The sequence below is a fragment of the Chrysemys picta genome, chromosome 22 (assembly GCF_011386835.1).
Source record: "Chrysemys picta bellii isolate R12L10 chromosome 22, ASM1138683v2, whole genome shotgun sequence".
In the NCBI taxonomy this organism is placed as follows: domain Eukaryota; kingdom Metazoa; phylum Chordata; order Testudines; family Emydidae; genus Chrysemys; species Chrysemys picta.
In genome coordinates this window covers 15,063,883-15,088,685 of record NC_088812.1, presented here as the reverse complement: position 1 = coordinate 15,088,685, position 24,803 = coordinate 15,063,883, and the positions used below count along the sequence as shown (strand labels likewise).

The 24,803-nt window shown below is 47.5% G+C and overlaps 2 protein-coding genes across 7 annotated transcripts in view; one reads left to right on the top strand and one right to left on the bottom strand.

The window, feature by feature from the left end:
* Positions 1 to 14,740, bottom strand: part of SLC4A8 (solute carrier family 4 member 8) — a 109,492-nt gene extending 94,752 nt beyond the window's left edge. Inside the window, exons 1-4 of one of the 3 annotated variants that reach the window (XM_065576239.1) lie at positions 13,804 to 14,740; positions 9,845 to 9,971; positions 6,704 to 7,248; positions 2,222 to 2,313 (exon numbers count right to left, since the gene is read on the bottom strand). The gene's annotated coding sequence lies outside the window, so the exon portion shown is untranslated. Of the gene's footprint in view, positions 1 to 2,221; positions 2,314 to 6,703; positions 7,249 to 9,617; positions 9,972 to 13,444; positions 13,575 to 13,803 lie in introns of those variants that run through there. The other 2 variants (XM_065576240.1, XM_065576238.1) reach the window with 2 other exon arrangements.
* A 3,158-nt stretch (positions 14,741 to 17,898) lies between these two features.
* The window catches only part of GALNT6 (polypeptide N-acetylgalactosaminyltransferase 6), a 42,648-nt gene continuing 35,743 nt past the window's right edge, over positions 17,899 to 24,803 (top strand). The window contains exon 1 of one of the 4 annotated variants that reach the window (XM_065576241.1): positions 17,899 to 18,038. The gene's annotated coding sequence lies outside the window, so the exon portion shown is untranslated. Of the gene's footprint in view, positions 18,039 to 23,943; positions 24,132 to 24,614; positions 24,750 to 24,803 lie in introns of those variants that run through there. The other 3 variants (XM_065576242.1, XM_065576244.1, XM_065576243.1) reach the window with 3 other exon arrangements.

Genomic DNA, 24,803 nt, shown 5'->3' with positions numbered 1-24,803 from the left:
ATGTAAAAGAGACTGTCGATCAGCAATACACCGAAGACGTGTTTAGTTCCTGAGAAAATCCATCTGTGCTTTATTTATTTTTTTTAATAAAATTTGCTACACTGGCTTTCAAAGCAGAAGAGATCTGGCCTTTTCTTCTGGCAAACTCTCAGCATCCCGATGCCAGCTAGAACTTCATACCAACCAAATTTATAGCCACTCTCTTTATGCTGGCTTTCTGATACACTGCTTCCAGTAACTAAGCACTGGGTGAATATTCTCTGGACCACAAAGGAAAATAATTAAACGCCGTCCTGTCATTATTATCTGGAGTAGCCTAGCTGCTCTGTGTGTGTGTGTGTGTGTGTGTCGGGGGCGGGGGGAGATTGAAGCCATTTCTTCTGGATGTGGTTATGAAGCAAATAGGAAGGGAGAAAATTATAGGACTTTTGTCTGAACGCTTACGAGTGAACACATGAGGCTTAGCAGAGTCCTCAAAACTGGAATAGTCATTGGCTTACAGCAAAATAATCGGTCTGATTCACTGCTCTGAAACAATAGTAACTCCACCCAAGTCAGAGGCGTCACACCTGTATCAAGGCGCAATGCTGTGATGTACGTTAAGAAGTTGTCGGTCTCCGCATAGAATCATAGAATATCAGGGTTGGAAGGGACCTCAAGAGGTCATCTAGTCCAACCCCCTGCTCAAAGCAGGACCAATTCCCAACTAAATCATCCCAGCCAGGGCTTTGTCAAGCCGGGCCTTAAAAACCTCTAAGGAAGGAAATTCCACCACCTCCCTAGGGAACCCATTCCAGTGCTTCACCACCCTCCTAGTGAAATAGTGTTTCCTAATATCCAACATAGACCTCCCCCACTGCAACTTGAGACCATTGCTCCTTGTTCTGTCATCTGCCACCACCGAGAACAGCCGAGCTCCATCCTCTTTGGAACCCCCCTTCAGGTAGTTGAAGGCTGCTATCAAATCCCCCCTCACTCTTCTGTTCTGGAGACTAAACAATCCCAGTTCCCTCAGCCTCTCCTCCTAAGTCATGTGCTCCAGACCCCTAATCATTTTTGTTGCATGGAAAAAGCTCCTGCGATCAATGACTCACACCCAAAAAATACACGAAACTGTCATTAATCTCCCCAAAGAAAAGCCTGGGTATTTTGATAAATTATAAATATAATTTGGCATTTGAATAAGTCACAGTGGCACTAATATCATCTATCACCGTATACACCCGCTTTCATCCAGAATCTCTGCTACATTCACATTTGGTGCTAGATGGTCAGAGCCTTAATGGCATATCAGAGCAGGAGGAAAGGTTAGACGCTTTATGTCCAACGAATGTCCGATTTAATTAGCGCCCCTTATATTGGTGACTTCGAAGTCCAGCTCAATATAAGTTCTTCCTTTCTTTTTCTTTTTTTTTTAAGTTACAAGGGTGATTAAGAGGCTGGTTGCCACCAACGCATGACAGAACATGGTTTAAGAGAATTAACAAGCTTGGACATTCCTTTATTGGAGAGGTTCCATTTCTGGGAGGAGAAGCAGATATTATTTTCTCTTTGCCAGCACAAACATCTGAACCACAACTGCCTGAGCTAAAAGATCCAGCTCAAAGCCCAACAGAGCTCAACAATCTATATTTTGTGTGATTCATTTCCGCTGCCACCAAAAAAAATGCAGATTTGGGCTGATGGAAACAATTCACAAATTTGGGTCAATTTTAGTGAATAGCAAGTTGGGTCAAATATCAAAAATGTCAAAAAACTCAGAAATGCTGAAATGGTTCATTTTTTTCATTTCCAAAATGAAACATTTCATCTGAGCATTTCACTTCCTTTTCTCAAATTGCTATTTGAAAAAAGATGAAAAAGATAAAAACTCAGACAGGAAATAAAATGTTTCGTTCAATTCAAAACAAATTCTTTTTTTACTTTTTGAGCTTGGCTGGAAAAATGGAAACATTTTCATTTTGGGTCAAACCAAACCAAAATGTTTTTTCACAATGTTTTTGTTCAGCCACTGAGTCAAGAAGTCACTTATTCCAACAGTTCTATAGCAGGCTCATAACCCTTATGTTGTCCAGCCACTAAAGGGGACGGAAAGCCATCCTCTGTAAGCGGGTTACAAGTACATGATGATACCAATCCTATTCGATATGAGCTATGAGATGCTTGTCATAGTCTCCTTGTGCTGCTTCCCCAGCTGGGAAAATGACTTGGCAAAACTCACAGGTCTGTGTATGCAGAGTACCCTTGGAGTTCAAAATTCCCGCTGTGACCAAGTGGACTGTCTTCTACCGCCCATCCTGGAGTCCAGGAAGTCTAGAAAATGATTAAAGGGAAAGAGTGATCACTGGGTTAACCAAGCTAGGGGCGTTATTTGGGTTCAGCTTTTAACAATGTTTATTTCCATGGGTCTTTAATTCCCATGATCAATCTTAGCTTCTTGTTTAAAAATAGGCACCGCTTTCAGGAAACTTTGCTTGACCAGCGGCTGGCCTCTGCTGCAGATATAAAAAGAGATCACACTGGTCCCTGGGGAATTCCCCTACGCAGGACCACCCTAGAGCTAACCTCTGTGCCCCTATGCTGCCCCCATTGTTCCACAGTGTATCAGGTGTGCTGGGGGCCAAGGCAGGAGGAGGGGTGGCTGTAGTGCTTAGCAATACAGCTGTCATTAAGACAGAGCAACCCCAGGACTGCTCTAACTTACCCCACGGCCATGTCAACCCTTGGAGCAGGCAGAAGGTGCAAAGGTGGTTTAAAGACAGCTTTTGCACCTGCCCCTCCTCTAAGGTTGCACCTCCTGAAGAGACCCAGCGCAGAATCTATCCAGCTGTGTCTAGGGCTATAGAGTCTGATATGTTGATGTCAGCAGCTCCTCTGTTTCGCACTTTAATTCCTTCAGAAACCCCTGGACGATCCCCTCCCATCCTCGTTATTTACGGCACTTGAGTGTCTCAAGTTGCCCATCGCTTCCTCCTTGGAGACTCCAATCTCTGCCAAAGCCACACTGTGATAAAAGGGCTTTTGTGAAAGGTCAATTGGAAAGCTCTGTAATTTCCTTTTTGCTGCTTTATTATTAAGTGCTGATAAGGCACATTTGGATTTTACAAGACGTCCATTTTTTTCCTTCTTAAAAAAAAAACAAACCCTCGATTCAGTGCTCACTATCCTTAGCAGTTACTATTAATAGTGTCATTATAACGAGATCCCCGGTTTTGGAAAAGTGACAGGAAATTATGCAAAAACATGCTTGCATTACAATAAACTGCCCCCGCCCCCAGCCTCCCAACAACAACCTGGACACTCCTGGACCAGGATTCTATTGCACTAGCCGCTGTACAAACACAGAACAAGGCGACAGTCCCTGCCCACAAAGAGTTTACAATCTGACCAGAGACATAGTGACAGAAGGAGGAGCAGAAGGAAGCAATCAGCCAATATCGGGCAGCGAGACAGGCAGCATCTCAGGAAACCAGTGGCCTTTCAGTGTCACAGCAAAGACGAGTCTTTGGAGGAGGGGCTTAAAGGAGGCTAATGGGGTAAGGTCTTATTTTTTTTACTCTGGACTTGAAGAGTGCCTTGCACAATGGAGCTGCGACAGCACGTAAGTAGCCTAAGGTGGACTCCTCGAGCTGTGCACGTCTGCCAGCGTCCCCACATGGGCCAAAGAAAGGCGATAAGCAGTTAAGGACTGGATGGTTAAACACCTGTCAGAATGATTTAGCTTATCAGTGGGGGACAGTTAAAAAGAGAGACGGAGAGGAGGAGATGGATGGACCAGAGAGGCCTAGGAGAGATCTTGCCTCACGTCGGGGGAGAAAGTAAAAAGCCTTCTGTTGTGAGAGACAGGCACTCGTATGGCCCGTTGTAAAACAAGCACGTGGTGCTGAAGCAACGCAGGAGTGTGTGAGGACTGTTTGCATGTGGACTCTAGAGTAAGGGAACACTCCCCTGTGACAGAACCCAGATCCTTGATTGGGGTCTCTAAATCCTACTGTTATACAAAATGAATTACGTGACAATGGCTGAGATTTTCAAAGGGGCTTCAGGAAGATGGGTGCCTAACTCCCTTCGGTACCGTGGGTGCAATTTCCCCATGCGTCGTGCTGGATTCTCCATCACTGACCATTGTTTAAGTCAAGACTGGTTATTTTTCTAAAAGATCTGCTCTAGGAAGTATTATGGGGAAGTTCTCCGGCCTGCACATTATCCAGGAAGTCAGACTAGATGATCACGATTGTCCCTTCTGGCCTTGGAATCTATGAATCTATGAAGGGGGAAATGTTGCCTCTAACTTATTGGGGTCTGTAACAGGGCTGCCCCTTTTAGGGCCCAGGAGGACTGGGGAGCAGCCAGCCCTGTTCTTGAGAAGAACCCAGAAAGCATGTGCTGGGAATCATCTCACCGAGCTGACAACATCAAGGGATTGGACCTGATGAGTCCCAACTCTGGGATATAAACGAGAGTCCCTGGAACCAGGAGAGGACTGGGAGTCATATTCTCTTGGGGCTCTAGCAGAGAACTGCGAGAGGGCAAGCCGATCCTGCAGACTACCCTAGCCTGGGAAATATATAGGGCATTAAGCTGCTGGAGCCCAGCTTGAGAACAGGACTAAGGTTATGTCTACACTTAGAATGCTATAGCCGCAGAGTCAGTGTAGACACTCACAGAAGCGATGGGAAGGGTTCTCCGGTCACTGTAGTTAATCCACCCACCAAGAGCGGCGGTAGCTAGAATTCTTCCATCAACCTAGCGCTCTCTACACCGGAGGTTAAGCTGTCTTAACTGTGTCACTCAGGAGTGTGGATTTTTCACACCCCTGAGGGACGTAGTTGGGTCAACCGAGCTTTTTTGGTGTCGACCTGGACTAGTATTTTGTGGTGGTCTGGTGTTCCACGTTTCTTTTTGATTGTGTGTGTGCTGAAGGGATAAACGGGGCCCTGAGGTAAGGGCTATAACTGGACTGTGGCAGAGTGTTGTCCCAGGCTGGTGATAGGGTGTCCCAGCCTTTGAAAAAAGGTTAGTGGGGATATTACATGCATTTGCAGCATGCCCAACGGAGCAGTGGCCGAGCACTTACCCTAGATGGCCCAAATCATCTATTTTTCAAAAGGCTTTGGATGAAGTCCTTTGGAAGAGGCTGTGAAGGAAAATATCGATATGGGGTAAGCGGCAAAGCCTGCCAATGAATTAAATATGGCTTAGTTATAAGCAATATGGAGTTAGAGTGCAAGGTTGGTCCCTCTGTGGTGGAGAAATGGATGGCAGGGTCCCTCAGTATTTGCCGGGGTTTGGACAATATTCTAGACTATTCAGAGAAGGAGGCGGACAGTAGCTGAGAGTGAAATGGCCCAGAGAAGGGCAATGAAGGTGATTAGACCCTCCAAGAGTACTTACACATGGGCTGTCACCTAAAAAGAGCTTGGTACATTTATGAGCAAAGACAACGTTTATGGTGATGCGTTACAGCAAGGTTATCAGATCTCATGCTCAGGGCATCAGCTGGCTGCCCCAAGGCTCAGGGAAGAATTGCTCCACATGTGTACAACAGAGTTATACAATTGGCTAGGTACAGTATGGGGGGGGGAAGGTTAATTTTTTGGGGGTGATGAATCCAGCACTTCCCCCTTAAATACATGATGCTAGAGCGGATGGGCGAATGGTCAGATCCTGTAGGGCAGCGCTTCCCAAATCATGGGTCGCGACCCCAGATGGGGTTGTGCCCATCCGCAGATGGTGTCACGGATCCCTAGCATGTGGAGGACACCATTTTGCTCCGCGCATCCTCGCACCCGGTACTTAATTTGTAATGAAAGAGGTGCCGGGGCTCAAGCAATTTTTTTAACCCCCAGAACTGATGCAGCAAGCTCAGAGACGCCGGGGCTATGAACCGCCAAGCCGAGAGGTGCCGGGGCTCAGCCCTGGCACAAAATAAGCCGTGCTCTATAGTGGGTCTCAGCACCCACCGGCCAGAGCTGTTCAGTGGCACCGCCGCTGATCAGCTATTTGGCAGCACTGCCAACCAGCTGATCGACGGCTCAGTCAGGAGATTGGGGGAGGATGGAGAGCAGCAAGTGGGTGGGGCCTCGAGGAGGAGGTGGAACAGGAGTGGGAAGAGGCGGAGTGAGGGCGGGGTCTCGGGGAAGGGGGCGGAGCAGGGGCAGAAAGAGGCAGAGCAAGGGTGGGGCCTTGGGGGAATGGGTGGAGTGGGGCAGGGCCTCAGGGCGGAGGGGTTGTGGAGCACCTCTGGGGAAAACTAAAAGTCGGTGCCTACAGTCCCGGAAGGAAAAAAGTTCATTAAAATTGGGTCGTGCTGGCAAAAAGTTTGAGGAACCGCTGCTGTATGGCAAATCCTACAATCTATTGGAGAAAGAATAGTCCCATGATTAGGGGGCTAGCCTAGGACTTGACACACCTGGGTTTATGTCTTTGCTCTCCAGAGACTTTGCGGCATGTCACTTAGCTTTTCTGTCCCCATCTGTAAAATGGGACTAATAAATAATTCCCTCTTTCGCCGGGCTGTGATGGAGATAGCTACGTTGAAAACTGTCAGGTGCTCGGATACTACAGGAAAGGGAGCAATAAAAGTACCTAAGCAGGGACTGTCTTTTTGTTCCGTGTTTGTACAGCTCCTAGCACAATGGGGTTTGGTCCAGGGCTATAGTAATACAAATAATAGATACTGTTATGTAACCATATACTGTACCTGTGTGGGTCCTCGTATTTCTATAGGAACTTTAATTTCTGCTGCTTGAAGGGAAGTACTTTCCGTCTGTAAATCTTGTGGTGCTTCATAAAGATCCAAGAAACTGGGAAAAGAGCCTACATCCTCCGGATTTAAGGTAGCAAGCTCTGGAGGTATGGGAGGGGCTGTGGATTGTTCCTTGTCCGCTTTCAAAGCAGGAAACATCGTATAATTTTTCAACAGCGTGTCACAAGCCGCCTTCTTGCCCACGTGCGGTTTGTGGTGGTTCTGGCTGGAAAGTGCTATTGCGAAATCTGCCTTCCCCTTGGCACTGCTTAACAAGTTGGCATTTGCTGCACTCGGAGGGTACTTAATATCAAAACGAGAAACTGTGTCTGCATCTTGTGGCTGGTCCCGAAGAACTGCGGAGTTGGGCCATGTAGGAACTGTTGGGTTGGAAAGGATAGAGCTGGGAACCTTTGGTAACTGCTGTTGGAAGAAGAGTCTCTCTGATTGTGCTAATCCCCCGTCGTCCGTGCACTGGATTGGCATCGAAATTGGCATGTCTTTAAAAGAAAACAGTGGAGCCACTTATTCATGGGCCTGAAAGGAGGTTACTGCTTTTGTTTGCATCTCCCCCCAATAGTATCGTTCCCCTTTTGTGAATCATAGCCCTATAAAACCGACACTGGTGACTGGGCATTGGCTACCCCCTCATCTCAACAGGCTGCTACTGAGTAGGAAGGTAAAGGCAATTCCATCTACCATGCCTCACCTTGCTTAATTAGGTAACAATGGTAAGTGCTCTATACCAGGGCACAAATGCAAATAAGCCTGCCTGGAAGCTAACATCACAGGTGAAAATAGCTTTGAATCTTAGTAAATCCCTAGTTGCTTTGAATTCAGGACAAATTACAAAACTCTACTCTGTGAATGTGTTTGTTTGTTTGTTTGTTCTTTGCCTCTTGTGGAACAAATGATGTCAGTGATGTCACAGGTTGATGCATGCTGGGATTTCTCTAGCAAACCAGGAAGTGTCAGAGAGGGAAGAAAAGAATGTTTAGCTAGGTAAGTTCTAGCCTATGTTATCTAGATTCTTATACCACACTCATCACTGTAGTAATAAAAATAACAACCTAGCCCTTTCAGCAGCAGATCTCAAAGCAGTTTACAAAGGAGGCCAAAATCACAAGCCTCTCTGTGTCTCGGCTTGCCCACCAGTAAAATGGGGAAGTGGCTTGCCCACAATCGCCCAGTGAATGAAACCCAGGTCTACGGAGTCCCAGTCCAGTGTTCTGTGAGCTAAACCACACTGCTCTGAGTAGCTGAGCACCTTTCAGAATTGCATTAAGCAAGCTGACTAGCTTTTCTCCCGGGTGTGTTCTCTCATCTTCTCCCCCGAGGGAGAAGTGTGTGCAGTGCAGTGACTTGTTCTGGATGTTTGTTTAATCTAATATATAGAGACACACATTGTTATATGTTCAGGGCCGGCTCTGGCTTTTTGGCCGCCCCGAGCAAAAAAAAAAAAAAAAAAAAACCTGGGGCGCGGGTGCAGGGGGACCGGCCAGGGGGGGGAAGGGAGGGAGCAAGCAGGAGAGAGAGAGAAGGGAGCGGCCAAGGCTACAGCGGGGGTGCTGCCACGCGGCCCCTCCCGCTGCGCTGCCGCCTGCCGCGAGGGCTCCGCTCCGGTCGGCGGGGAGGGAAGGAAGAGGACTGCCCTGCAGGGCGCTCTGGTTCTCTGCGCCACCGCCCCCTACAGGGCGGCCGGAGCGGAACAAAAACAAAAAAAGTGCCCGTGCGGCCCTAGGATTGGGCAGAATGCCGCCTCGAACAATCTGCTGGTGCCTGGAGCCGGCCCTGTGTATGTTTATGTTAGAGAAAGCATGGTCAAAGACATGTGCATTGCATTCTGTGGCGATGCTTATTTATTCGGTGTATTACGGTAGCGCCTAGGGGCCCTCGTCACGGAGCAGGAACCTAGTGCTGGACAAACACAGAACAAAAAGACAGACCCTGCCCCCAGAGAGCTTACAACCTGGCTAGTGGGGCAATCCGGAAAGTATTTCTGATCTTCAATCAGCTCTCCTGGTAGCTTTGCATCTTTAAAAAATATCTAATCATAAGCTCTCGGGGAAAGGCACTGTGTCTTTCATGGCCAGGCAGTGCCCAACCAGCACCATGGTGCTCGGGCTCTGACTGAACCCCTCTCTAAAACCAATAACAGTGGATCGAATTTTGGTTACAAAACTCTTTGGAAAAACTGGATTTTCACTGGGGGGAAGGGAGGGGAGAAATGGCAAAAAGATGAATATTTGCACAGCACTATTGCTAGTGTCCCTTGGTGAATGTTTTGCTTCATAACGGAATCTTGCAGGGCACATCTACGCTGGAGCTAGAGGTGTAATTTCCAAACCTTGGGTAGATAGACCCGCGCTGGCTCTGACTGAGCTAGCGTGCTACCAGTCCCGGCGCAGCTGCAGCGACTCCAGGGGAAGGAGGGGCTACGCATCCCAAATACAATCCCGCCTGAAATCTTAGCTATGGACTCAGCTGGCTAGCCCGTCTTGCCACTCGCGCACTGAGATGACGTGGCTTTTTCTTTCTTTTTTTGTGCACTAACTCGCTCAGAGCTAGCGCAGGCATGTGTACCTAGGGTGACTATAAGAACATAAGAACGGCCATACTGGGTCAGACCAAAGGTCCATCATGTCCAGTATCCTGTCCTCTGAACGGCAGGTGCCCCAAAGGGAATGAACAGACAGGTTATCATCAAGTGATCCATCCCCTGTCACCCAATCCCAGCTTCTGGTAAACAGAGGCTAGGGACAACATCCCTGTCCATCCTGGCTAATAGCCATTGACGGACCTATCCTCCATTAATCTATCTAGCTCCCTTTTGAACCCCGTTATAGTACTGGCCTTCACAACCTCTTACCTTGACTGTCTGCTTGGTATTCAACATCCTTATTACGAGGTATAGGATAGTTCCCATTTCCCATCCAACACAGCATAAGCAACTGCCACAACAAAGCGTGTGCCCCTCGGACCAGCTACGTGCAGAATCCAATTATAAGGTATGTGAATTCATGTTTGATTGAGCTTCACACCTCCTTTAGGGCGCCGGAAATGGTAACCAGCACAAACCGAAGCAGTGTCCCTTACCCGTCATTGGTTCCTTCTTCACAATCAACTTCTGTAGCAACTCAGCCTGCTTTGCACATAAATCCTGCAGTTGTGTGAATTCTTGGTAAAGCTGGAAAAACGCTTCTTCCATTTCTCCAGTGCCTGGCTAAGGGAAAACAAAAACTAGCATAAAATGATTAGCCCAGAGTGTTACTAAAGAAGAAACCGTAGCAAGGAGCCAGACAGGGACTGTGAATCAGTTTATTTTAGGAGGCGCTGTTGCAATTGATATGATTATTATTTATTTGAATTGCAACCGTGCCAACAGAGTTACACTGGACACTGTATAAACACGTAATAAGAAGCAGTTTCTTCCCCCAATGCATTTGCAGTCTACCAGGAAAGGACAAAGAGTGGGAGGGGAAAGAAAGGGGAAGTGATTTGCTCAAAGTCACAAGGTCAGTGAGTTGCAACCGTGGGCCTAGAATGGAGGTCTTCTGACTCGTAGCCCAGCAGTCTAGACACTAGGCCATGCTGCCTCTCGGGAATAAAAAGTGAGAAGTTTGTAATTACCCTTACAAAACACAAACCTGGCAGGCCTGAGTTTCCTCATTGATCTGAAGAGGAAGCAGAATAAAGCCATAATTCAGATATGTTTAGGCCTGCTTCCTCTGTGCGGGGGAGGCTTGCTTTTGCATAGAATCATAGAAGATCAGGGTTGGAAGAGACCTCAGGAGGTCATCTAGTCCAACCCCTGCGCAAAGCAGGACCAATCCCAACTAAATCATCCCAGCCAGGGCTTTGTCAAGCTGGGCCTTAAAAACCTCTAAGGAAGGAGATTCCACCAGCTCCCTAGGGAACCCATTCCAGTGCTTCACCACCCTCCTAGTGACATAGTGTTTCCTAATATCCAACCTAGACCTCCCCCACTGCAACTTGAGACCATTGCTCCTTGTTCTGTCATCTCCCATCAATGAGAACAGCTGAGCTCCATCCTCTTTGGAACCCCCCTTCAGGTAGTTGAAGGCTGCTATCAAATCCCCCCTCACTTTTCTGTTCTGCAGACTAAATAACCCCAGTTCCCTCAGCCTCTCCTTGTAAATCATGTACCCCAGCCCCCTAATCATTTGCCTTCTGCTGGACTCTCTCCAATTTGTCCACATCCCTTCTGTAGTGGGGGGACCAAAACTGGATGCAATACTCCAGGTGTGGCCTCACCAGTGTCGAATAGAGGGGAATAATCACTTCCCTCGATCTGCTGGCAATGCTCCTACTAATACAGCCCAATATGCCGTTGGCCTTCTTGGCAATGAGGGCACACTGCCGACTCATATGCAGCTTCTCGTCCACTGTAATCCCCAGGTCCTTTTCTGCAGAACTGCTGCTTAGCCAGTCGGTCCCCAGCCTGTAGAGGTGCATGGGATTCTTCCGTCCTAAGTGCAGGATTCTGTCCTTATCCTTGTTGAACCTCATCAGATTTCTTTTGGCCCAATCCTCCAATTTGTCTTGGTCCCTCTGGACCTTATCCCTACCCTCCAGCATATCTACCTCTCCCCACAGCTTAGTGTCATCTGCGAACTTGCTGAGGGTGCAATTCATCCCATCATCCAGATCATTAATAAAGATGTTGAACAACATCTTTATTAATGATCTGGATGATGGGAGGAATGGGGCTTGGTCCTGCTTTGAGCAGGAGGTTGGACTAGATGACCTCCTGAGGTCCCTTCCAACACTGATATTCTATGAAAACCAGCCCCAGGACCGACCCCTGGAGCACTCCTCTTGATACCGGCGGCCAACTGGACATCACCCATGACACATTACCATCAACCCATGGGGAGTCATGAATTTCATCCCACCTGTGATCACTAATGCCGTGCAGTAGCCAGGGAGACAGACATGAAAGGGGAAGATTGCCAAAGGCATATGTGGGAACTAGGCCCATTATTTTTTTTTCTTCCAGTGGGAATTGGGCCACAAACTGCCCTTTGTGCCTTTTGAAAATCTCCTCCTAAAATACCAGGCAAGTGGAAAGCTAGTTCATGGCCCACGGGTTACTGCATAACAAAACAGTTTTACCACTAAGAAAAATATCTTTGTATTATATTGAGCACATTCCTCCTTGCCTTACCTGCCCTATGGTGGATTTGACTTTGCTGTTTGCACCAATTATTAAGGGGGGAGGTAAGGAAATAAACCCAATGCTCAGAGGAAATCTGAGCCACCTACAAAGTAAATTGTCGTTTGAAGGGCTCATGCATCTCCATTAGTCTAACTACGCAAATCAGCTTTGCTTCTTGTCATCATTTCCCATTTTTTTCTGCAGCTCAGCTCTGAAAGTTTAAACTCTAGTTCCATAATTAGGGGCTCGGTTAATCCGTCTGATGAAACATCCCCTGCCTGTTAGGAAGATAGGGATGATTCTTTAAGGGCTATTGCTGCAATCATTAGCAAACAAGGAGCGATACACACAGCACAAAGAGAACTTTTGACAAAACCGTAAAGTAAATTACAGTGCGGGATGTTTACATATCTGTCACACCATGAACACAGCTTGGAAAAATATTTAGATCATATTTTCTGCTGTCTGGTTTCCCAGTGATTCCTTTCGCTTTTACAGAACATGCCAACACTATTTTGGGCCCTTCATTAATTTTACAAGCCTAAGATGCACTAGCCAGCGCCTGATCTAATGTCCCGGGGAATCAACAGGAGCCTTTCCATTGATTTATTGTTATTTATGTGCACCTAGCAAGCCCAGTTATGGCCCAGGGTTGCATTATGCTGGGCATTGTATAATTATAAACACATAACAAAATACTTCAATGAACATTGTATTGGACCATAGACGCATGAGCCAATCTCAGATGTACCATGCTACAAAGAAGTCACTGTAGAAATCTTGTGGGAAGCAAACACCAGGAATGTGTTACAGATCCTTAATACACATTTTCATACAAGAGTTATAAATTAATATACCAGTGAATTATTAAAAAGTGCATGACTTGGGGATTTAATTACTGAGTTTGCCTTCATTACATTGATTGCATTCAATAAATGCTTTAATAGTTTATTGCTATTTAATTTCCAACAATTACTGTAGTGAAGATGAGATCGCTGTGGAGTTAGGAATTTTAATCTGATATGCAACCTGCCGGTTATTCACAGTTTAAGACCAAAGTAGTGATCCCAAAATGGCAAACCTTCCTGAACCTTGACCATTTGGCTGACTACTTCTGCTTTAACCTTTTACTCTGGTTCTGAAGACAAAGGAGCATGCTAGTATGACTTCTGAGACTTCAGTAGAATGACATTGATACAACTCAGAGAAGCATACCACCCTGAATCTTCTGCCTATCCCTCAGTATATTAGCCGGGTGACACTCAGTTGCTTTAGAGGTGAAGCAATCAGATATGTTGCTCGTAATAATAAGTGGGGCCGTGGTGACCCCCCGCTTTGCTGTCGTGGCTAGTTAAAAGATGTAGGCCACATAGTTGCCGGCTGCAATCACCAGCAATGGCTGCCCGGTTCTCTCCTGGGCTTCCCTTAAACGGTCAAATCAAGCGAGTTACTCTAATCAAGCAGTCACCCTCTACACTTGATGAACACAAAGGGCTACATTTCCAGCGAGAACTTACTCGTGCTGGGTCTCCTCCTTTCGCTTGCCTCTCTGCTGTTGCGTGGCATTTGGGTCTGTGAGTTTCAACTGAAAAAATTTATGGGGAGCACTCTGGGGGCAGGGAATTTCCCTTCCATTTTGATGTTAATAGTGAAACCTCAGAACAGCGACAGAACAGGAAATAGAGTAGCAGTGAATTAAAGCTGCAGTCTGTGCAGACTGCGGGGCAAGGCTTTCAGATTAGGTTCTGCAGGATGCTTTGTATCCCTGAAGGAAGGCCTCAGAGGGGACTGGTATTAGAGTTAGTGTTGCCCAGGGGTTAGGTCATTGGATTAGCACTGCTCTTCTGAGCCCCATACGTCTGGCTCTTCCACTAACCTGCTGTGTGACCTTTGACAAGTTACTTCATCCGTCTCGGTTTCCCCTCCCACGCTGTGTCTGGCTCATCTGTTTATTGGGTGAGGTCTTTAAGGGAGGGGCTGTCTTTTGACTTGACGCTTGTGGGATGGCCACCCTCTTGGTCAACAGACTGGAGGCTGAACCACCGAGCTGAAAGCCCGAGCTACAGAGCCAAGGCTCTATATCTAGGGATTTGAATAACTCAAATCTTCTGTGGATTGGCACAGAGGGGGGAAACCTGTAACGTGCTCTCATTGGTGGGTTACATTTGTACAGTGCCTAGCACGGGGTAGCTCTGCTCTTGGCTGAAGCCTTTAGGTGCTGCTCCGATATGTGTAATACACCTCTACCCCGATATAACGCTGTTCTCGGGAGCCAAACATTCTTACCGCGTATAGGTGAAACCGCGTTATATCAAACTTGCTTTGATCCGCCAGAGTGCGCAGCCCCGCCCCCCCGGAGCGCTGCTTCACCGCGTTATACCCGAATTCGTGTTATATCAGGGTAGAGGTGTAATATGATTTACGCTTTCATACAGAAAGACATTCCTCGTGGTCAGGTCATCCTAGTCCATTGACTCCTATTCAGTTACGGTGACCAGACAGCAAGTGTGAAAAATCGGGACGGAGGTGGGGGGTATTAGGCGCCTATATAAGACAAAGGCCCAAATATCGGCACTGTCCCTATAAAATCAGGAGATCTGGTCACCCTATATTCAATGCAGGATCCAGGCCAAAACTGTTTGCCTTAGTTTTTAAAACTCTCCTTGGACTTATCCCTTATGATTTCAAGAACCTTGGTGTGCGGCTGGTTGGATTCTCACGCCTGCTGACGCAGCCTCTTTCTGCTCTTTCCCACCATCTCATCAGACCATTCCTGGGGTGTGGGTGCAAGGTTCAAATTCCTCAGCCCCTTTGCTGCAGAAATCAGAATTTCCTCCCGCAATCTAAAACAGATGGCTGTCCCTATAGGTTAGTGTTTCCTAGCACTGCATTTTTGGTGTACGATGTCCCAACGTAGCCACACGCTTGCCACAGCTCCTTCTTGTGTTGCAAATATTAAAACTAGCCTTTGACAACACCGGCCATGGCAAGTTCAAAAAAGTTCCATTCCTTTGTCCCCGGCCACAAGCAGCTGTTCACCACCATTGATCTCCTGCCGTATTTCAGATGTCTTTTAGCCAGGGCCACCCGGGGGCAAGTGGTGCAATTTGCCCCAGGCCCCTGGCCCCGGAGGAGCCCCCACGAGTATAGTATTGCAACTTTTTTTTATGGAAGGGGCTCCTGAAAATTGCTTTGCCCCAGGCCCCCTGAATCCTCTGAGCAGCCCTGCTTTTAGCTGGATAGCAATCCCAGCAGTACCGGATTTCTAGAAGCCACGGCTTCCTTGCAGTAATGGAAGCTATAGTAACTGCATCTCCCTGGGTCTGAGATTTGTGAAGCTACCACCATCTAGTGTTAAAAATAGGTCTTCATGAAAAGGAAACCATTGCATTCCATTCAAGTTGAAATATTGGGGCTGAATCTTCAGCTGCTGTAAATCAGCCCCGCATAACATAGTTCCTTGGCTTGGCTGAAGCCAGGACACTTCACAGCAGCTGAGGGTTTGACTCTTGCTTTTAGCTAAAAGAACAGGAGTACTTGTGGCACCTTAGAGACTAACAAATTTATTAGAGCATAAGCTTTCGTGGACTACAGCCCACTTCTTCGGATGCATAAGCAGCGGGCTGTAGCCCACGAAAGCTTATGCTCTAATAAATTTGTTAGTCTCTAAGGTGCCACAAGTACTCCTGTTCTTTTTGCGGATACAGACTAACACGGCTGCTACTCTGAAACCTTGCTTTTAGCTGTAGATCAGAACAATCCGGATCGCTCTACTCATGGGGAGGGATAGCTCAGTGGTTTGAGCATTGGCCTGCTAAACCCAGGGTTATGAGCTCAATCCTTGAGGGGGCCACTTAGGGATCTGGGGCAAAATCAGTACTTGGTCCTGCTAGTGAAGGCAGAGGGCAGGACTCGATGACCTTTCCCTTTGAGTTCTAGGAGATGGGCTATCTCCATTAGGCACCCTATAAAATACACAGGGTAAAACAATTCCTGTCCCCAAGAGTTTGTGTTAAAATTTAAGATAAAATGCAACAGGCTGGTGCAATAAGCATTCAGAGGGGACGAAAGAGGAAGGAACATAGTCACATCATTGCAAGGGCTAGCAGTTTCAACTCAGGAAGTTTAAAGGTATAAATAAACAAGCATTATTAATAAAAAGAACAGGAGTACTTGTGGCAGCTTAGAGACTAACAAATAAATTTGTTAGTCTCTAAGGTGCCACAAGTACTCCTGTTCTTTTTGCGGATACAGACTAACGCGGCTGCTACTCTGAAACCAAGCATTATTAATGTTCTCCGTTAGCCCTATGATCAAATTGCCTAGCCACTATAAACCAACAGCTGACTGTAGTGTTGAAAATGGGCCTTGGAAAGGGATCTAAAGGAAGACAGGGGCTCCAAAGATATTAGGAAAACCTTTGTTTTCCTAATATCTGACCTTAATTTCCCTTGTTGCAGATTAAACTCATTACTTCTTTTCCTACCTTCAGGGGTTATGGAGAAGAACTGACTACAGGCCTCTCTATAACCGCAGATTTGAAGACAACTCTCAGGTCCCCCCTCCGCTTTCTTTTCTCAAGACTAAACTTGCCCAGTTTTTTTAACCTTTCATCACAGGGCAAGTGTTTTAAACCTTTTATCATTCTGTTGCTCTCCTTTGGACTCTCTCCAATTTGTCCAGTGGTTCTCAAACTTCTGGACTGGTGACCCCTTTCACACAGCAAGTCTTTGAGTGCGACCCCCCCCCTTTATAAATTGAAAACACTTTTTTATATATTTAACACCCTTATAAATGCTGGAGGCAAAGCAGGGTTTGGGATGGAGGCTGACAGCTCGCAACCCTGCATGTAATAACCTCGCGACCCCCCCAGTTTGAGAACCCCTGTTCGATAGTGTGTGCATGTGGGTCTTGAGAGGCTAGCAGAGAATATTTGACCTCGAAGGGTAAGGATGTCGGAGTGAGATTTTCTTTGCTCTGGATTGTAGTAAAATTTTCAATGCCTTGTGCCCGACAGTTGCTTTTCATTACCCCGCTGGGGGCCGCAACCCACTAGATGAGAAATGCCGACTAGAGCAGCTGCATTGATTTAAACGGAGAATCCAAAGAACAATTTACCAGGAGAACCAGGAAAGAGTGGAGGACAGAAAAGTAGAAGCTGCTGCGGCAAATTTACTGTGACATCTTTCCATATCCCTCCACCAGCATCTTTACTGTTTACATCCCTGACACTTTCCGCTGGGAGCCTACCAGCTCTCACATAATAAATCATTTTAGCTCTGGAAAGTAGTTGAATAGGAGACCTCCAAGGAAACAGCTTGATGCTTCAAGCAGGAGTTGATAATTCAGCTGTGACATTCTTCCCTCTGAATTATTATGAAGATAAAACTCTCATATAGCGCTGTGGGGTGCTAGAGAAATGGAGGGGCCTGGCCCCTTGTGCTTTGGGATCCTCTGATCCTTTTCACAAGAGTCTGAATGTGAAACCTGGCACGCTGAAGGAGCACATTCCCTGACCTCCCTCCCACTCCCTGAAGGCCAAGTCAGGAACTCTTAAGCATTAGGAAACTATAGGCACCACAGGCACTAGGGACCCTATAGCACCTTGCAGCAGCCCCCTCATTAGGACCCCACCGGAGCCCCCGACACTAGGACCCAGCAGCAGTCCCAGCATTAAGAACCCCAGACATTAGGACCCGATAGCACCCTGCATCAAACCCAGAATCAGGACCCTATAGGAGCCCCAGGCATTAGGGCCCCTATAGCACCTTGCAACAGCTCCAGCATTGGGACCCTATGGGAGCTACTCACACCAGAACCTCCAGGAGCGTGTGGCTGCCCCGCCATTAGGAGCCTGTCACGCGGCAGGCGCTAGGACCCCGCGGCGGCCGGCAGGGCGGAAGACGGCGGCGCTAGGACCCCGCGGTGGCCGGGGCGCGGCGGCCGGGATACACCTGTGCCCGGCGGCGGCGGCGTTTCCCCGCTGCCCTCCCCCGCGCCCGAGCCCGGGCAGGTGAAGGGCCTGGCCCCGCCCCCGAGCCGGGGCTGGGCCACCTGGCGCGTCCCGGCTGCTGCAGCCGCGTCCCGGGGCTCGGAACCTCCCCCAGCCAGGTGAGTCCGGCTCCCGGGGGGCGCGGGATCCCCCTGGGTTGGGGGTGTCGGCTCCCCGCAGGAAGGGGGGGCGCTGGAGGGAGCGGGATCCCCCTGGGTTGGGGGTGTCGGCTCCCTGTAGGAAGTGGGGGCGGTATCCCCCCCCGTGTGGGGGTGTCGGGGAAAAAGGGGGTATCTCGGGTGGGGGTGTCGGCTTCCTGGAGGAAGGGGGTGTTTTGGGTGGGGGTGTCGCCTCCCTGGAGGAGGGGGTGGTATCCCCCTGGGTGGGGGTGTCGCCTCCCTGGAAAAAGGGGGTATCTCGGGTGGGGGTGTCGGCTTCCTGGAGGAGGGGGTGGTATCCCCCTGGGTGGGGGTGTCGCCTCCCTGGAGGAAGGGGGTGTCTCTGGTGGGGGTGTTGCCTCCCTGGAGGAGGGGGTGGTATCCCCCGGGTGGGGGTGTTGCCTCCCTGGAGGAAGGGGGTGTCTCTGGTGGGGGTGTCGCCTCCCTGGAGGAGGGGGTGGTATCCTCCGGGTGGGGGTGTCGGCTCCCTGGAGGAAGGGGGTGTTTTGGGTGGGGGTGTCGCCTCTCTGGAGGAAGGGGGTGTCTCTGGTGGGGGTGTTGGAGGGGGTGGTATCCCCCACGGGTGGGGGTGTCAGCTCCCTGGAGGAAGTGGGGATCACTGATGGGAGTGGTATCCCCCTCCTATGGGGGTGTCGGTACCCTGGAAGAAGTGGGGGACTCTTTCTGGGGTGGGGGGTGCTGGAGAGGCTTGTTGGGAGAGTGGGCAGGGCTCTGGGTGGAAGTATCCCCCTGGCTGTGGGGTGTGGTATCCCCTCCAGCTAGGGATGGGGGTGTATCCCTGGAGGAAATGGGGGGGGGGTGTCTCTGGCTGAGGTGTTGGGTGCTGGAGGGTTGTGCTGGGGGGCAGATGGGGCTCTCTATGGTGGTAGCCCTCTGGGTGTGGGAAGTTGTATCCCCCCAGCTAGAGATTAGGGCTGACTCCTGAAGAAGGGGGGTGTTGGGAGGAGGGAGACAGGCAGGTCCCCGGCTGGGGTAGAGGTTAATGAAGATTTTGCTGAGGGACAGACAGGGCTTGGGGTGATGTCCCCCTGTTTGTGAGGTGTGGTATTCCCCTGGCTATGGGTGGAGGTGGTTCACTGGAGGGAAGGGGGGAGGTGTTGGGGAGCAAATAGGTTTGTGGCAGGGGTGGGCACCTCCTTTGGGGACAGATCTGTGGCTGTGGGGGAGCAGACGGCTCTGGCGGGGGTAGGGGGCACTGGAGGGGCTCTCTTGGGAGCAAACAGGGCTCTGGGTGGAGGTATTCTCTTGGTTGTGTGGAAGGGTTTCCCCCCTCTGTTGGGGTGGCTATGATAACCTGGAGAGAAGCAAGTCTCACGTTGGCGGCAGAGGGGGTCTCTCTCTGGCTTTGGGAAGGATTGGGGACAGGCAAGTCCCTGGCTGGACGGGATGTCACGTGCCCCTAATTGTCCTGTATGATGAGTTTGGTTCCATACCCCAGTAGAAGTTGCGGGCAGAAGAGGGCCAGGCGAGGTAGGGGCCACACTGAGTAGTGTGCTGTGAGGTTAGACCTCCCTATTCCGGCGGGTCAAAGACTCTCTTCATGGCGGGGGACCTTAGGCTGCTTCTCCCCAGCCTGGCCTGCTTTTCTCCCTGAACATTCAGTTTCCGCCCACAGCTTCTCCCAGGCGCAGCCTCTGGAGGGGTGTGATGGGTTCTCCATGACTGCACGTGCTCCAGGGGATGCGGATGTGCATTTGGAGCCAGGAGCTGGAAGGCACCAAGCACAAGATTTGGGGAGTGCTCCTTGCTAAAGTTGGACGCATCATCCTCCTGATGTTGCCAACCTCTCATTAAAAAAATCACAATTGGCTTAAAAATCATGAGAATTTTTTTTAATTAAACAATATTTCTTGTGTTCTTTTATTTAGTTTCTGAGCCCTTCGGGTGCACTCTGGTTACCTTCCCAGGCTTTCTCTGCAAGATGAAGGGCTATTTTTTAATTCCTTTCTATTATTTTAATGAAAACTGAGGTTTTTCACCATGACTCCAGGTGCTGAGGCTTGAAGAATAACACTAAATAGTGTAAAAAGCCGCAAAGAGTCCTGTGACACCTTATAGACTAACAGACGTATTGGAGCATAAGCTTTCATGGGTGAATACCCACTTCGTCAGATGTCTGTTAGTCTATAAGGTGCCACAGGACTCTTTGTCGCTTTTTACAGATCCAGACTAACGCGGCTACCCCTCTGATACTAAATAGTGTGACACTTGCAATATAATCATGAGGTGTAGCAATGCAGAACTCACAATATATGAAACGTATGGAGTATCTGTAGAATAACAAAATAACTATTGTATGTAATAGTCCCCCAAGCTCACCTTTATTTATCTTCTTACAATTCTAGTTAGAGCATGCAAAAGGGGCAGAATAGATTTGACGTAAGTGGGGTAGGCTAACAAACTAATTACTAGAGAACTGTACCTGACTCTGTTGTACAGGGAGGGACAGACCTGGTTTCTAAAGAAACAGTGGAAAGGCTCAGTTTTCCCCCCTAAAAGTAGCCAAGTGCATTGCTGTTGTGGAATCCCTAAACTGGTGTGAACATCATGGCAGTTAGGAATGACCCTTGTCTAGGTCTGCCGAGTTCCTTTGTGACGTTTCACGCTGTCTTCTAAAGAGGCACGGAATAAGCTTGTCCATGCCTAGACTTTGAAAGCTGGAAAGTACAGCTATGATCAGCTAGTCTGCCTTTGAACTTCAGCCAGTGATTTCTGCAGTGGAGGAAATTATTCTTTGCGTATTAACATAAGTGAATGCTATTGAGCCCAGTAATTTGTGGTTGAACTTGAGAATATATTTAGACCAACACCCAGTCTTGATTTTTAAAGACTCCGAGCTATGACTAATTTGGTATTTCCCTTAATAACTGTCCCAGTGGCCAATTAACTCTAGCTATTACATGTTGCCTCTCACCCAAGCATCTTCAGCTCTAGTTTTTTTTATATTAACACTCAGTGCAAGGTCAGTTTTTCTGCTGCAAATGGGCACATGGATCTGTACTCCCGTAGTCTTTGGCCTACCATATCCATCCAGGGCATGACTGCTTCATGGCGCTCTAGGCCAATATCACACCCTCATACGGACGTTAAATGAAACCCAGTATTAGTACAATGTTCGGGGGGAGACTTTAAAATGCACACACATTCAGGAAATCCACAATGAAGCGTCAAATGCAGACTGGGTGGAAGCAGTTGCAATTTAGTTGAGTTCAAACAAAGTTGCACTGCTTACACAGCTTGAAATTAGTTGAAGATTCCAAGAGCTTGATTTCGGTCTTCATGGCAGTGACCAACATGGATGTTTTTAGTTCCTTGACAGAAAATTATATATATATATATATATTTATTTATTTTTAAGTCCTCTCTTCCTAGTCCTCCGTGGTTACTAACACCACTGTACTGTCAGAAGACTTCAGACTCCTAATCTTGGTGGAAGTTATCAGTTTGGTCTTTTGTGTTACTATCCTTTACAGACCTTCTAATTAATTTTTTATAGTATTCTGATTTTGTCCTGAATCAAAATGGTGATACCAGTACAATAGTAATAATAGAAAAATATATGTATTATTTATTCTTAATCTTTCCGATTGCGTTTTTGTTCAGCACCAAGCATACGATCAGCACTTAAATAATAAATAATGCACTGTGGGCTTTTCCAGGTACTTATTTCCTGTCAAATACAAAGCCAAATGGAAACTCTCCAGCTGAGTTTAAATCGGCATTAATTTTGGCTTAGTGAGCATGATGGGAAGCGTGTGGAGAGAGAGTCTTTCTCTTGGAAAATATATGACTGTGATGTCTCTCCCTGCGTTTAGCCTAACCCAGGCTAATCTGATGTCACTTTCTTTTATGCGACAATGTGTGGTTAGTGAGTTAAACCAAAAGACACTTGAACACCTGAGCTGAGAAATGTGATCCTTCCTTAGGGAGACTGAGTGAAATAAGATTTAGATACAAAACCGCTGTCCAGGAAAAGAACTGAGGGGAGATGGCCTATAGAATAGGGCAGGACACAAAGGAAAGTGGTGATGCTAAGTAAAGGGGTAATGGTGTTCAGGATGAGATGCAATGGCGGGTTTGCTTTCTAGGGGTTAGTATTTGTGTCGTTGATGAGAGAGGCATCCCGTGTATCTGTCGAACCTCAGTTACCTATATGGATTGTCCAGCCTGCTTCCTGCAGGAACTGGACGTGCTTTTGGGTGGCTAGTACACCCCTGAGCCTTCTCCCCCTGCCTTGGTGTCATTAATAGAACTCCGTGTTTCCTCCAGTGCTTTGGAATTGCCAGAATGAAAGATTCTTGTTTGATCTATGGGAATTCCATTGAAAAGCAGGTTTCAGAGTAGCAGCCGTGTTAGTCTGTATCCGCAAAAAGAACAGGAGTACTTGTGGCACCTTAGAGACTAACAAATTTATTAGAGCATAAGCTTTCGTGGACTACAGCCCACTTCTTCGGATGCATATAGAATGGAACGTTCCATTCTATATGCATCCGAAGAAGTGGGCTGTAGTCCACGAAAGCTTATGCTCTAATAAATTTGTTAGTCTCTAAGGTGCCACAAGTACTCCTGTTCTTCTTTTTATTGAAAAGCAGCAAGACCTACAGAATGGAAATACTTGCAGTTAGCAGCTGGTGATCACGGCTTAGTTGAGCTAAAAGACCAATATGTGCAGGTCTATAGTTGTAGAATTAAATACTGCAGTTCAACCCTCCATGGTTGTGAGAAGCCTTCCAAATGTAACCCCAATTCAGTGTTTTTTCTATCATCTGCATTCAAATAACTCCAGTGCATCTGCTTCTGTTCATAGCCCCCTATTCAATAAAGCACTTCAGCACATGCTTAGCTTTAAGCACACCAGTAATCCAATCCCTGCTCAGCCATTGACTTCAGTAGGATTTAAGCATGTGCTTAAAATTAAAAACATGCTCAAGTGTCTTGTTGAATAGAGATTGAATAATACTCCTGCGCTTTGCTGAATTGGGGCCACAGAGAGAAAGAGGATGATTAGACTCACCTGGAACTCAGCTGACTTTTGGCTTCTGCTCTTGGCATGGCCATGAGCTTCCTATGTGACCTTGAGCGCATGGCTAATCAAACTTCCTTCCCTTAAGGGTTGTTGTGAATGGATTGACCTTTGAGCTCAGATGCTGCAGTGGCAAATGCTCTAGGAAAGCCAATGCGTGAGAATAAATAACTTTCTCAAGCTGTGGGAGAGTGAAATTGAAACTAGTCCTTCTTTGACATCAACTGCTGGCTAGTAGATGGGAAAACTTATTTTTGAGCCCTCTAATGCATTTGGTAACAATACACCTTGGAAAATGGGGAAAATCTCTTGGGTCTAAACAACTCTGCCCAGTCTTGGTTTATCTAAAGAACCTCAAGGGGTAGGAAAGAAGGATCTCCTGTCCTTAGTAATATAAACCTGTTCAGCTCAAGGAGAGCTGCAAAATGACAATTAATTCACACAGGAGTGCCTTTGTATTAAAGTGACCACGCACTTTGCATCGTAACACTGTCCTGGTGGCATTTGTTTCCCCAAGTCAATATCGTAGTTATGTGTGCTGCTAATCTCTGCACTACTGTGCAAATATGTAAGTGGATAAAACTGGCATGCTTCCTGCATGCCACGTCGAATAGAAGGCTGTGGTGTTTGCTTTTTTGGGGGGTGGGGGTGTCATATTGGAGAAAGTAGGGAGATCCTGAGAACCATTTTCTTTTCTTGCAAGGTGTCTAGTGCGTCTTTGCTTCAGCTGGTTCGGAAATATTGCAAGAATAGGCTTTATCGTACTGTTTCCACCTCCGGCTTCAATGAGGAAGTTCAGAGATGCACACATGCTAGTGTCTCACACACAGTATGTGTAATGTCTCACTGGATGCCTGAGCTTCAAAAGCTAATGTTCTGGTCAGTCATGATTTCATCTGAATCTCATTGCCTGTCCCTAGCATAGTAGCTTCTGAAATGCAATGAAGACATAAAGAACATTTTGGGTTTAAAAACTTTTGTATGACAAATGCGAAGTGCTCACTACACGGGTAAGTAGGTCTTGGGAAATTCCATGGTCTGTGTTATACAGAAGGTTAGATCACTAGATTATCACATGGTCCTCTCAGGCCTTCATCTCTATTAGTCCAGTTTAACCAGCACATGAAACGGGAGGAGCGAAGAGGGTGGGGTGATTTTTGGGGTGGGGGGGGGGAATTGTGTGAAGTATGTGGGAAGTAAGTGCTTGGTGCCGAAAGTATGAATTAAGTAGAGAGAAGTGTAAATGAAGTTATAGCTGTAAAATCCACCCTGGCAAATCAAACTCACTCTCTCTGTGTGCTCCAGGTTTAGACGTAATGACTCAGCTCTCGTAGAGAGTTTAAGATGTCATTTTATTTCAGACAGGATATGAGCTGTCTGTTACTCGGCCGCTAGTAGTAACTGGCTGCTTTTTCAGGCTGAAATGTCTGTCAAACAGGTTGGTTGTGTGTGTCTTTTGTTGGATTATAAAATCAACAAGCCACTGCGTTTATTAATACTCAGGTTATGATCCCTCTGAAACAGAGAAAAAGGGCTTCTGTTTGACATGGGTGGAGCAGGTGTTTCATTTTGACCAAATATCAGTGCGGTGGGTTTTTGTTGCTTAGACAAGAGATCTCACTGCTAAGGTAAGACGAGGAGTATCTAATTCCTTCTCATGTCCCGAGAAGTGTGGTTTTGGG